Genomic DNA, 11812 nt, shown 5'->3' on the forward strand with positions numbered 1-11812 from the left:
CGTACTAAAAGTGAACATTATTGAAAAAAAATTGTCTTTTCAAAAAAATGTTTCAAAGATTTTTCTAAGACATTTCATACAGTGAAAAATAATTTTTTTTTGCGAAACTATCTAATTCTTTTAGTATGGAACTAACGTCAATAAAAATTGTCTAAGAAAGTTTTTTTACGTACTAAAAGTGAACATTATTGAAAAAAAATTGTCTTTTCAAAAAAATGTTTCAAAGATTTTTCTAAGACATTTCATACAGTGAAAAAAAATTTTTTTTTGCGAAACTATCTAATTCTTTTAGTTTGGAACTAACGTCATTAAAAATTGTCTAAGAAAGTTTTTTTACGTACTAAAAGTGAACATTATTGAAAAAAAATTGGCTTTTCAAAAAAAGTATTCCAAGACATTTCATATAGTGAAAAATAATTATTTTTTGAGAAACTGTCTAATTCTTTTAGTTTGGAACTATCGTCAATAAAAATTGTCTAAGAAAGTTTTTTTACGTACTAAAAGTGAACATTATTGAAAAAAAATTGTCTTTTCAAAAAAATTTTTCCAAGACATATCATACTGTAAAAAATAATTTTTTTTTGCGAAACTATCTAATTCTTTTAGTTTGGAACTAACGTCATTAAAAGTTGTCTAAAAAAGTTTTTTTACGTACTAAAAATGAATATTATTGAAAAAAAATTGTCGTTTCAAAAAAATTTTCAAAAATTTTTCTAAGACATTTCATACTGTGAAAAATAATTTTTTTTTGCGAAACTATCTAATTCTTTTAGTTTGGAACTAACGTCATTAAAAATTGTCTAAGAAAGTTTTTTTACGTACTAAAAGTGAACATTATTGAAAAAAATTGTCTTTTCAAAAAAATTATTCCAAGACATTTCATACAGTGAAAAATAATTTTTTTTTGCGAAACTATCTAATTCTTTTAGTTTGGAACTAACGTCATTAAAAATTGTCTAAGAAAGTTTTTTTACGTACTAAAAATGAACATTATTGAAAAAAAATTGGCTTTTCAAAAAATTTTTTCCAAGACATTTCATACAGTGAAAAATAATTTTTTTTTGGGAAATTATCTAATTCTTTTAGTTTGGAACTAACGTCATTAAAAATTGTCTAAGAATGCTTTTTTACGTACTAAAAGTGAACATTATTGAAAAAAATTGTCTTTTCAAAAAAACTTTTCAAAAATCTTTCTAAGACATTTCCATACAGTGAAAAATAATTTTTTTTTGCCAAACTCTCTAATTCTTTTAGTTTGGAACTAACGTCATTAAAAATTGTCTAAGAAAGTTTTTTTACGTACTAAAAATGAACATTATTGAAAAAAAATTGGCTTTTTAAAAAATTTTTTCAAGACATTTCATACAGTGAAAAATGATTTTTTTTAGCGAAACTATCTAATTCTTTTAGTTTGGAACTAACGTCATTAAAAATTGTCTAAGAAAGTTTTTTTACGTACTAAAAGTGAACATTATTGAAAAAAAATTGTCCTTTAAAAAAAATTTTTCAAAAATTTTTCTAAGACATTTCATACAGTGAAAAATAATTTTTTTTTGCGAAACTATCTAATTCTTTTAGTTTGGAACTAACGTCATTAAAAATTGTCTAAGAATATTTTTTTACGTACTAAAAGTGAACATTATTGAAAAAAAATTGTCTATTCAAAAAAATTTTTCAAAAATTTTTCTAAGACATTTCATACAGTGAAAAATAATTTTTTTTTGCGAAACTATCTAATTCTTTTAGTTTGGAACTAACGTCATTAAAAATTGTCTAAAAAAGTTTTTTTACGTACTAAAAATGAATATTATAGAAAAAAAATTGTCTTTTCAAAAAAATTTTTCAAAAATTTTTCTAAGACATTTCATACAGTGAAAAATAATTTTTTTTTGCGAAACTATCTAATTCTTTTAGTTTGGAACTAACGTCATTAAAAATTGTCTAAGAAAGTTTTTTTACGTACTAAAAATGAACATTATTGAAAATAAATTGGCTTTTCAAAAAAAATTTTCCAAGACATTTCATACAGTGAAAAATAATTTTTTTTTGCGAAACTATCTAATTCTTTTAGTTTGGAACTAATGTCATTAAAAATTGTCTAAGAAAGTTTTTTTACGTACTAAAAATGAACATAATTGAAAAAAAATTGTCTTTTCAAAAAATTTATTCAAAAATTTTTCTAAGACATTTCATACAGTGAAAAATAATTTTTTTTTGCGAAACTATCTAATTCTTTTAGTTTGGAACTAACGTCATTAAAAATTGTCTAAGAAAGTTTTTTTACGTACTAAAAGTGAACATTATTGAAAAAAAATTGTCTTTTCAAAAAAATTTTTTCAAGACATTTCATACAGTGAAAAATAATTTTTTTTAGCGAAACTATCTAATTCTTTTAGTTTGGAACTAACGTCATTAAAAATTGTCTAAGAAAGTTTTTTTACGTACTAAAAGTGAACATTATTGAAAAAAAATTGTCCTTTAAAAAAAATTTTTCAAAAATTTTTCTAAGACATTTCATACAGTGAAAAATAATTTTTTTTTGCGAAACTATCTAATTCTTTTAGTATGGAACTAACGTCAATAAAAATTGTCTAAGAAAGTTTTTTTACGTACTAAAAGTGAACATTATTGAAAAAAAGTTGTCTTTTCAAAAAAATGTTTCAAAGATTTTTCTAAGACATTTCATACAGTGAAAAAAAATTTTTTTTTGCGAAACTATCTAATTCTTTTAGTTTGGAACTAACGTCATTAAAAATTGTCTAAGAAAGTTTTTTTACGTACTAAAAGTGAACATTATTGAAAAAAATTGTCTTATCAAAAAAATTATTCCAAGACATTTCATACAGTGAAAAATAATTTTTTTTTGCGAAACTATCTAATTCTCTTAGTTTGGAACTAACGTCGTTAAAAATTGTCTAAAAAAGTTTTTTTACGTACTAAAAATGAACATTATTGAAAAACAATTGTTTTTTCCAAAAATTTTTCCAAGACATTTCATACAGTGAAAAATAATTTTTTTTTGCGAAACTATCTAATTCTTTTAGTTTGGAACTAATGTCATTAAAAATTGTCTAAGAAAGTTTTTTTACGTACTAAAAATGAACATAATTGAAAAAAAATTGTCTTTTCAAAAAATTAATTCAAAAATTTTTCTAAGACATTTCATACAATGAAAAATAATTTTTTTTTTGCAAAACTATCTAATTCGTTTAGTTTGGAACTAACGTCATTAAAAATTGTCTAAGAATGCTTTTTTACGTACTAAAAGTGAACATTATTGAAAATAAATTGTCTTTTCAAAAAATTTATTCAAAAATTTTTCTAAGACATTTCATACAGTGAAAAATAATTTTTTTTTGCGAAACTATCTAATTCTTTTAGTTTGGAATTAACGTCATTAAAAATTGTCTAAGAAAGTTTTTTTACGTACTAAAAGTGAACATTATTGAAAAAAAATTGTCTTTTCAAAAAAATTTTTTCAAGACATTTCATACAGTGAAAAATAATTTTTTTTAGCGAAACTATCTAATTCTTTTAGTTTGGAACTAACGTCATTAAAAATTGTCTAAGAAAGTTTTTTTACGTACTAAAAGTGAACATTATTGAAAAAAAATTGTCCTTTAAAAAAAATTTTTCAAAAATTTTTCTAAGACATTTCATACAGTGAAAAATAATTTTTTTTTGCGAAACTATCTAATTCTTTTAGTATGGAACTAACGTCAATAAAAATTGTCTAAGAAAGTTTTTTTACGTACTAAAAGTGAACATTATTGAAAAAAAATTGTCTTTTCAAAAAAATGTTTCAAAGATTTTTCTAAGACATTTCATACAGTGAAAAAAAATTTTTTTTTGCGAAACTATCTAATTCTTTTAGTTTGGAACTAACGTCATTAAAAATTGTCTAAGAAAGTTTTTTTACGTACTAAAAGTGAACATTATTGAAAAAAAATTGGCTTTTCAAAAAAAGTATTCCAAGACATTTCATATAGTGAAAAATAATTATTTTTTGAGAAACTGTCTAATTCTTTTAGTTTGGAACTATCGTCAATAAAAATTGTCTAAGAAAGTTTTTTTACGTACTAAAAGTGAACATTATTGAAAAAAAATTGTCTTTTCAAAAAAATTTTTTTAAGACATATCATACTGTAAAAAATAATTTTTTTTTGCGAAACTATCTAATTCTTTTAGTTTGGAACTAACGTCATTAAAAGTTGTCTAAAAAAGTTTTTTTACGTACTAAAAATGAATATTATTGAAAAAAAATTGTCGTTTCAAAAAAATTTTCAAAAATTTTTCTAAGACATTTCATACTGTGAAAAATAATTTTTTTTTGCGAAACTATCTAATTCTTTTAGTTTGGAACTAACGTCATTAAAAATTGTCTAAGAAAGTTTTTTTACGTACTAAAAGTGAACATTATTGAAAAAAATTGTCTTTTCAAAAAAATTATTCCAAGACATTTCATACAGTGAAAAATAATTTTTTTTTGCGAAACTATCTAATTCTTTTAGTTTGGAACTAACGTCATTAAAAATTGTCTAAGAAAGTTTTTTTACGTACTAAAAATGAACATTATTGAAAAAAAATTGGCTTTTCAAAAAATTTTTTCCAAGACATTTCATACAGTGAAAAATAATTTTTTTTTGGGAAATTATCTAATTCTTTTAGTTTGGAACTAACGTCATTAAAAATTGTCTAAGAATGCTTTTTTACGTACTAAAAGTGAACATTATTGAAAAAAATTGTCTTTTCAAAAAAACTTTTCAAAAATCTTTCTAAGACATTTCCATACAGTGAAAAATAATTTTTTTTTGCCAAACTCTCTAATTCTTTTAGTTTGGAACTAACGTCATTAAAAATTGTCTAAGAAAGTTTTTTTACGTACTAAAAATGAACATTATTGAAAAAAAATTGGCTTTTTAAAAAATTTTTTCAAGACATTTCATACAGTGAAAAATGATTTTTTTTAGCGAAACTATCTAATTCTTTTAGTTTGGAACTAACGTCATTAAAAATTGTCTAAGAAAGTTTTTTTACGTACTAAAAGTGAACATTATTGAAAAAAAATTGTCCTTTAAAAAAAATTTTTCAAAAATTTTTCTAAGACATTTCATACAGTGAAAAATAATTTTTTTTTGCGAAACTATCTAATTCTTTTAGTTTGGAACTAACGTCATTAAAAATTGTCTAAGAATATTTTTTTACGTACTAAAAGTGAACATTATTGAAAAAAAATTGTCTATTCAAAAAAATTTTTCAAAAATTTTTCTAAGACATTTCATACAGTGAAAAATAATTTTTTTTTGCGAAACTATCTAATTCTTTTAGTTTGGAACTAACGTCATTAAAAATTGTCTAAAAAAGTTTTTTTACGTACTAAAAATGAATATTATAGAAAAAAAATTGTCTTTTCAAAAAAATTTTTCAAAAATTTTTCTAAGACATTTCATACAGTGAAAAATAATTTTTTTTTGCGAAACTATCTAATTCTTTTAGTTTGGAACTAACGTCATTAAAAATTGTCTAAGAAAGTTTTTTTACGTACTAAAAATGAACATTATTGAAAATAAATTGGCTTTTCAAAAAAAATTTTCCAAGACATTTCATACAGTGAAAAATAATTTTTTTTTGCGAAACTATCTAATTCTTTTAGTTTGGAACTAACGTCATTAAAAATTGTCTAAGAAAGTTTTTTTACGTACTTAAAATGAATATTATTGAAAAAAAATTGTCTTTTTAAAAAATTTTTTCCAAGACATTTCATACAGTGAAAAATAATTTTTTTTTGCGAAACTATCTAATTCTTTTAGTTTGGAACTAACGGCATTAAAAATTGTCTAAGAAAGTTTTTTTACGTACTAAAAGTGAACATTATTGAAAAAAAATTGTCTTTTCAAAAAAATTTTCAAAAATTTTTCTAAGACATTTCATACAGTGTAAAATAATTTTTTTTTGCCAAACTATCTAATTCTTTTAGTTTGGAACTAACGTCATTAAAAATTGTCTAAGAAAGTTTTTTTACGTACTAAAAGTGAACATTATTGTAAAAAATTGTCTTTTCAAAAAAATTATTCCAAGACATTTCATACAGTGAAAAATAATTTTTTTTTGCGAAACTATCTAATTCTTTTAGTTTGGAACTAACGTCGTTAAAAATTGTCTAAAAAAGTTTTTTTACGTACTAAAAATGAACATTATTGAAAAAAAATTGTTTTTTCAAAAAAGTTTTCCAAGACATTTCATACAGTAAAAAATAATTTTTTTTTGCGAAACTATCTAATTCTTTTAGTTTGGAACTAACGTCATTAAAAATTGTCTAAGAAAGTTTTTTTACGTACTAAAAGTGAACATTATTGAAAAAAATTGTCCTTTAAAAAAAATATTTCAAAAATTTTTCTAAGACATTTCATACAGTGAAAAATAATTTTTTTTTGCGAAACTATCTAATTCTTTTAGTTTGGAACTAACGTCATTAAAAATTGTCTAAGAAAGTTTTTTTACGTACTAAAAGTGAACATTATTGAAAAAAATTGTCTTATCAAAAAAATTATTCCAAGACATTTCATACAGTGAAAAATAATTTTTTTTTGCGAAACTATCTAATTCTCTTAGTTTGGAACTAACGTCGTTAAAAATTGTCTAAAAAAGTTTTTTTACGTACTAAAAATGAACATTATTGAAAAACAATTGTTTTTTCCAAAAATTTTTCCAAGACATTTCATACAGTGAAAAATAATTTTTTTTTGCGAAACTATCTAATTCTTTTAGTTTGGAACTAATGTCATTAAAAATTGTCTAAGAAAGTTTTTTTACGTACTAAAAATGAACATAATTGAAAAAAAATTGTCTTTTCAAAAAATTAATTCAAAAATTTTTCTAAGACATTTCATACAATGAAAAATAATTTTTTTTTTGCAAAACTATCTAATTCGTTTAGTTTGGAACTAACGTCATTAAAAATTGTCTAAGAATGCTTTTTTACGTACTAAAAGTGAACATTATTGAAAATAAATTGTCTTTTCAAAAAATTTATTCAAAAATTTTTCTAAGACATTTCATACAGTGAAAAATAATTTTTTTTTGCGAAACTATCTAATTCTTTTAGTTTGGAACTAACGTCATTAAAAATTGTCTAAGAAAGTTTTTTTACGTACTAAAAGTGAACATTATTGAAAAAAAATTGTCTTTTCAAAAAAATTTTTTCAAGACATTTCATACAGTGAAAAATAATTTTTTTTAGCGAAACTATCTAATTCTTTTAGTTTGGAACTAACGTCATTAAAAATTGTCTAAGAAAGTTTTTTTACGTACTAAAAGTGAACATTATTGAAAAAAAATTGTCCTTTAAAAAAAATTTTTCAAAAATTTTTCTAAGACATTTCATACAGTGAAAAATAATTTTTTTTTGCGAAACTATCTAATTCTTTTAGTATGGAACTAACGTCAATAAAAATTGTCTAAGAAAGTTTTTTTACGTACTAAAAGTGAACATTATTGAAAAAAAATTGTCTTTTCAAAAAAATGTTTCAAAGATTTTTCTAAGACATTTCATACAGTGAAAAAAAATTTTTTTTTGCGAAACTATCTAATTCTTTTAGTTTGGAACTAACGTCATTAAAAATTGTCTAAGAAAGTTTTTTTACGTACTAAAAGTGAACATTATTGAAAAAAAATTGGCTTTTCAAAAAAAGTATTCCAAGACATTTCATATAGTGAAAAATAATTATTTTTTGAGAAACTGTCTAATTCTTTTAGTTTGGAACTATCGTCAATAAAAATTGTCTAAGAAAGTTTTTTTACGTACTAAAAATGAACATTATTGAAAAAAAATTGTCTTTTCTAAAAATTTTTCCAAGACATTTCATACAGCGAAAAATAATTTTTTTTTGCGAAACTATCTAATTCTTTTAGTTTGGAACTAACATCATTAAAAATTGTCTAAGAAAGTTTTTTTACGTACTAAAAGTGAACATTATTGAAAAAAAATTGTCTTTTAAAAAAATTTGTTCAAAAATCCTTCTAAGACATTTCATACAGTGAAAATTATTTTTTTTTTTGCGAAACTATCTAATTCTTTTAGTTTGGAACTAACGACATTAAAAATTGTCTAAGAAAGTTTTTTTACGTACTAAAAATGAACATTATTGAAAAAAAATTGGCTTTTTAAAAAATTTTTTCCAAGACATTTCATACAGTGAAAATTAATTTTTTTTTGCGAAACTATCTATTTCTTTTAGTTTGGAACTAACGTCATTAAAAATTGTCTAAGAAAGTTTTTTTACGTACTAAAAATGAATATTATAGAAAAAAAATTGTCTTTTCAAAAAAATTTTTCAAAAATTTTTCTAAGACATTTCATACAGTGAAAAATAATTTTTTTTTGCGAAACTATCTAATTCTTTTAGTTTGGAACTAACGTCATTAAAAATTGTCTAAGAAAGTTTTTTTACGTACTAAAAATGAACATTATTGAAAGAAAATTGTCTTTTCAAAAAATGTTTTCCAAGACATATCATACAGTAAAAAATAATTTTTTTTTGCGAAACTATCTAATTCTTTTAGTTTGGAACTAACGTCATTAAAAGTTGTCTAAAAAAGTTTTTTTACGTACTAAAAATGAATATTATTGAAAAAAAATTGTCGTTTCAAAAAAATTTTCAAAAATTTTTCTAAGACATTTCATACTGTGAAAAATAATTTTTTTTTGCGAAACTATCTAATTCTTTTAGTTTGGAACTAACGTCATTAAAAATTGTCTAAGAAAGTTTTTTTACGTACTAAAAGTGAACATTATTGAAAAAAATTGTCTTTTCAAAAAAATTATTCCAAGACATTTCATACAGTGAAAAATAATTTTTTTTTGCGAAACTATCTAATTCTCTTAGTTTGGAACTAACGTCATTAAAAATTGTCTAAGAATGCTTTTTTACGTACTAAAAGTGAACATTATTGAAAAAAATTGTCTTTTCAAAAAAACTTTTCAAAAATCTTTCTAAGACATTTCCATACAGTGAAAAATAATTTTTTTTTGCCAAACTCTCTAATTCTTTTAGTTTGGAACTAACGTCATTAAAAATTGTCTAAGAAAGTTTTTTTACGTACTAAAAATGAACATTATTGAAAAAAAATTGGCTTTTTAAAAAATTTTTTCCAAGACATTTCATACAGTGAAAAATATTTTTTTTTTGGGAAACTATCTAATTCTTTTAGTTTGGAACTAACGGCATTAAAAATTGTCTAAGAAAGTTTTTTTACGTACTAAAAGTGAACATCATTGAAAAAAAATTGTCTTTTCAAAAAAATTTTTCAAAAATTTTTATAAGACATTTCATACAGTGAAAATTAATTTTTTTTTGCGAAACTATCTAATTCTTTTAGTTTGGAACTAACGGCATTAAAAATTGTCTAAGAAAGTTTTTTTACGTACTAAAAGTGAACATTATTGAAAAAAAATTGTCTTTTCAAAAAAATTTTTCAAAAATTTTTCTAAGACATTTCATACAGTGAAAAATAATTTTTTTTTGCAAAACTATCTAATTCTTTTAGTTTGGAACTAACGGCATTAAAAATTGTCTAAGAAAGTTTTTTTACGTACTAAAAGTGAACATCATTGAAAAAAAGTTGTCATTTTTCAAAAATCTTTCTAAGACATTTCATACAGTGAAAATTAATTTTTTTTTGCGAAACTATCTAATTCTTTTAGTTTGGAACTAACGTCATTAAAAATTGTCTAAGAAAGTTTTTTTACGTACTAAAAGTGAACATTATTGAAAAAAAATTGTCTTTTCAAAAAAATGTTTCAAAGATTTTTCTAAGACATTTCATACAGTGACAAATAATTTTTTTTTGCGAAACTATCTAATTCTTTTAGTTTGGAACTAACGTCATTAAAAATTATCTAAGAAAGTTTTTTTACGTACTAAAAGTGAACATTATTGAAAAAAATTGTCTTTTCAAAAAAATTATTCCAAGACATTTCATACAGTGAAAAATAATTTTTTTTTGCGAAACTATCTAATTCTTTTAGTTTGGAACTAACGTCATTAAAAATTGTCTAAGAAAGTTTTTTTACGTACTAAAAATGAACATTATTGAAAAAAAATTGGCTTTTCAAAAAATTTTTTCCAAGACATTTCATACAGTGAAAAATAATTTTTTTTTGGGAAACTATCTAATTCTTTTAGTTTGGAACTAACGTCATTAAAAATTGTCTAAGAATGTTTTTTTACGTACTAAAAGTGAACATTATTGAAAAAAATTGTCTTTTCAAAAAAATTTTTCAAAAATCTTTCTAAGACATTTCCATACAGTGAAAAATAATTTTTTTTTGCCAAACTCTCTAATTCTTTTAGTTTGGAACTAACGTCATTAAAAATTGTCTAAGAAAGTTTTTTTACGTACTAAAAATGAACATTATTGAAAAAAAATTGGCTTTTTAAAAAATTTTTTCCAAGACATTTCATACAGTGAAAAATAATTTTTTTTTTGGGAAACTATCTAATTCTTTTAGTTTGGAACTAACGGCATTAAAAATTGTCTAAGAAAGTTTTTTTACGTACTAAAAGTGAACATCATTGAAAAAAAATTGTCTTTTCAAAAAAATTTTTCAAAAATTTTTATAAGACATTTCATACAGTGAAAAATAATTTTTTTTTGCGAAACTATCTAATTCTTTTAGTTTGGAACTAACGGCATTAAAAATTGTCTAAGAAAGTTTTTTTACGTACTAAAAGTGAACATTATTGAAAAAAAATTGTCTTTTCAAAAAAATTTTTCAAAAATTTTTCTAAGACATTTCATACAGTGAAAAATAATTTTTTTTTGCAAAACTATCTAATTCTTTTAGTTTGGAACTAACGGCATTAAAAATTGTCTAAGAAAGTTTTTTTACGTACTAAAAGTGAACATCATTGAAAAAAAATTGTCATTTTTCAAAAATCTTTCTAAGACATTTCATACAGTGAAAAATAATTTTTTTTTGCGAAACTATCTAATTCTTTTAGTTTGGAACTAACGTCATTAAAAATTGTCTAAGAAAGTTTTTTTACATAATAAAAGTGAACATTATTGAAAAAAAATTGTCTTTTCAAAAAAATGTTTCAAAGATTTTTCTAAGACATTTCATACAGTGAAAAATAATTTTTTTTTGCGAAACTATCTAATTCTTTTAGTTTGGAACTAACGTCATTAAAAATTGTCTAAGAAAGTTTTTTTACGTACTAAAAGTGAACATTATTGAAAAAAAATTGGCTTTTCAAAAAAAGTATTCCAAGACGTTTCATACAGTGAAAAATAATTATTTTTTGAGAAACTATCTAATTCTTTTAGTTTGGAACTAACGTCATTAAAAATTGTCTAAGAAAGTTTTTTTACGTACTAAAAATGAACATTATTGAAAAAAAATTGTCTTTTTAAAAAAATTTTTCCAAGACATATCATACAGTAAAAAATAATTTTTTTTTGCGAAACTATCTAATTCTTTTAGTTTGGAACTAACGTCATTAAAAATTGTCTAAGAAAGTTTTTTTACGTACTAAAAGTGAACATTATTGGAAAAAATTGTCCTTTAAAAAAAATATTTCAAAAATTTTTCTAAGACATTTCATACAGTGAAAAATAATTTTTTTTTGCGAAACTATCTAATTCTTTTAGTTTGGAACTAACGTCATTAAAAATTGTCTAAAAAAGTTTTTTTACGTACTAAAAATGAATATTATAGAAAAAAAGTTGTCTTTTCAAAAAAATTTTTCAAAAATTTTTCTAAGACATTTCATACAGTGAAAAATATTTTTTTTTTGCGAAACTATCTAAT

The sequence above is a fragment of the Aplidium turbinatum genome, chromosome 13 (genome assembly GCF_918807975.1).
Source record: "Aplidium turbinatum chromosome 13, kaAplTurb1.1, whole genome shotgun sequence".
NCBI classification, from domain to species: domain Eukaryota; kingdom Metazoa; phylum Chordata; class Ascidiacea; order Aplousobranchia; family Polyclinidae; genus Aplidium; species Aplidium turbinatum.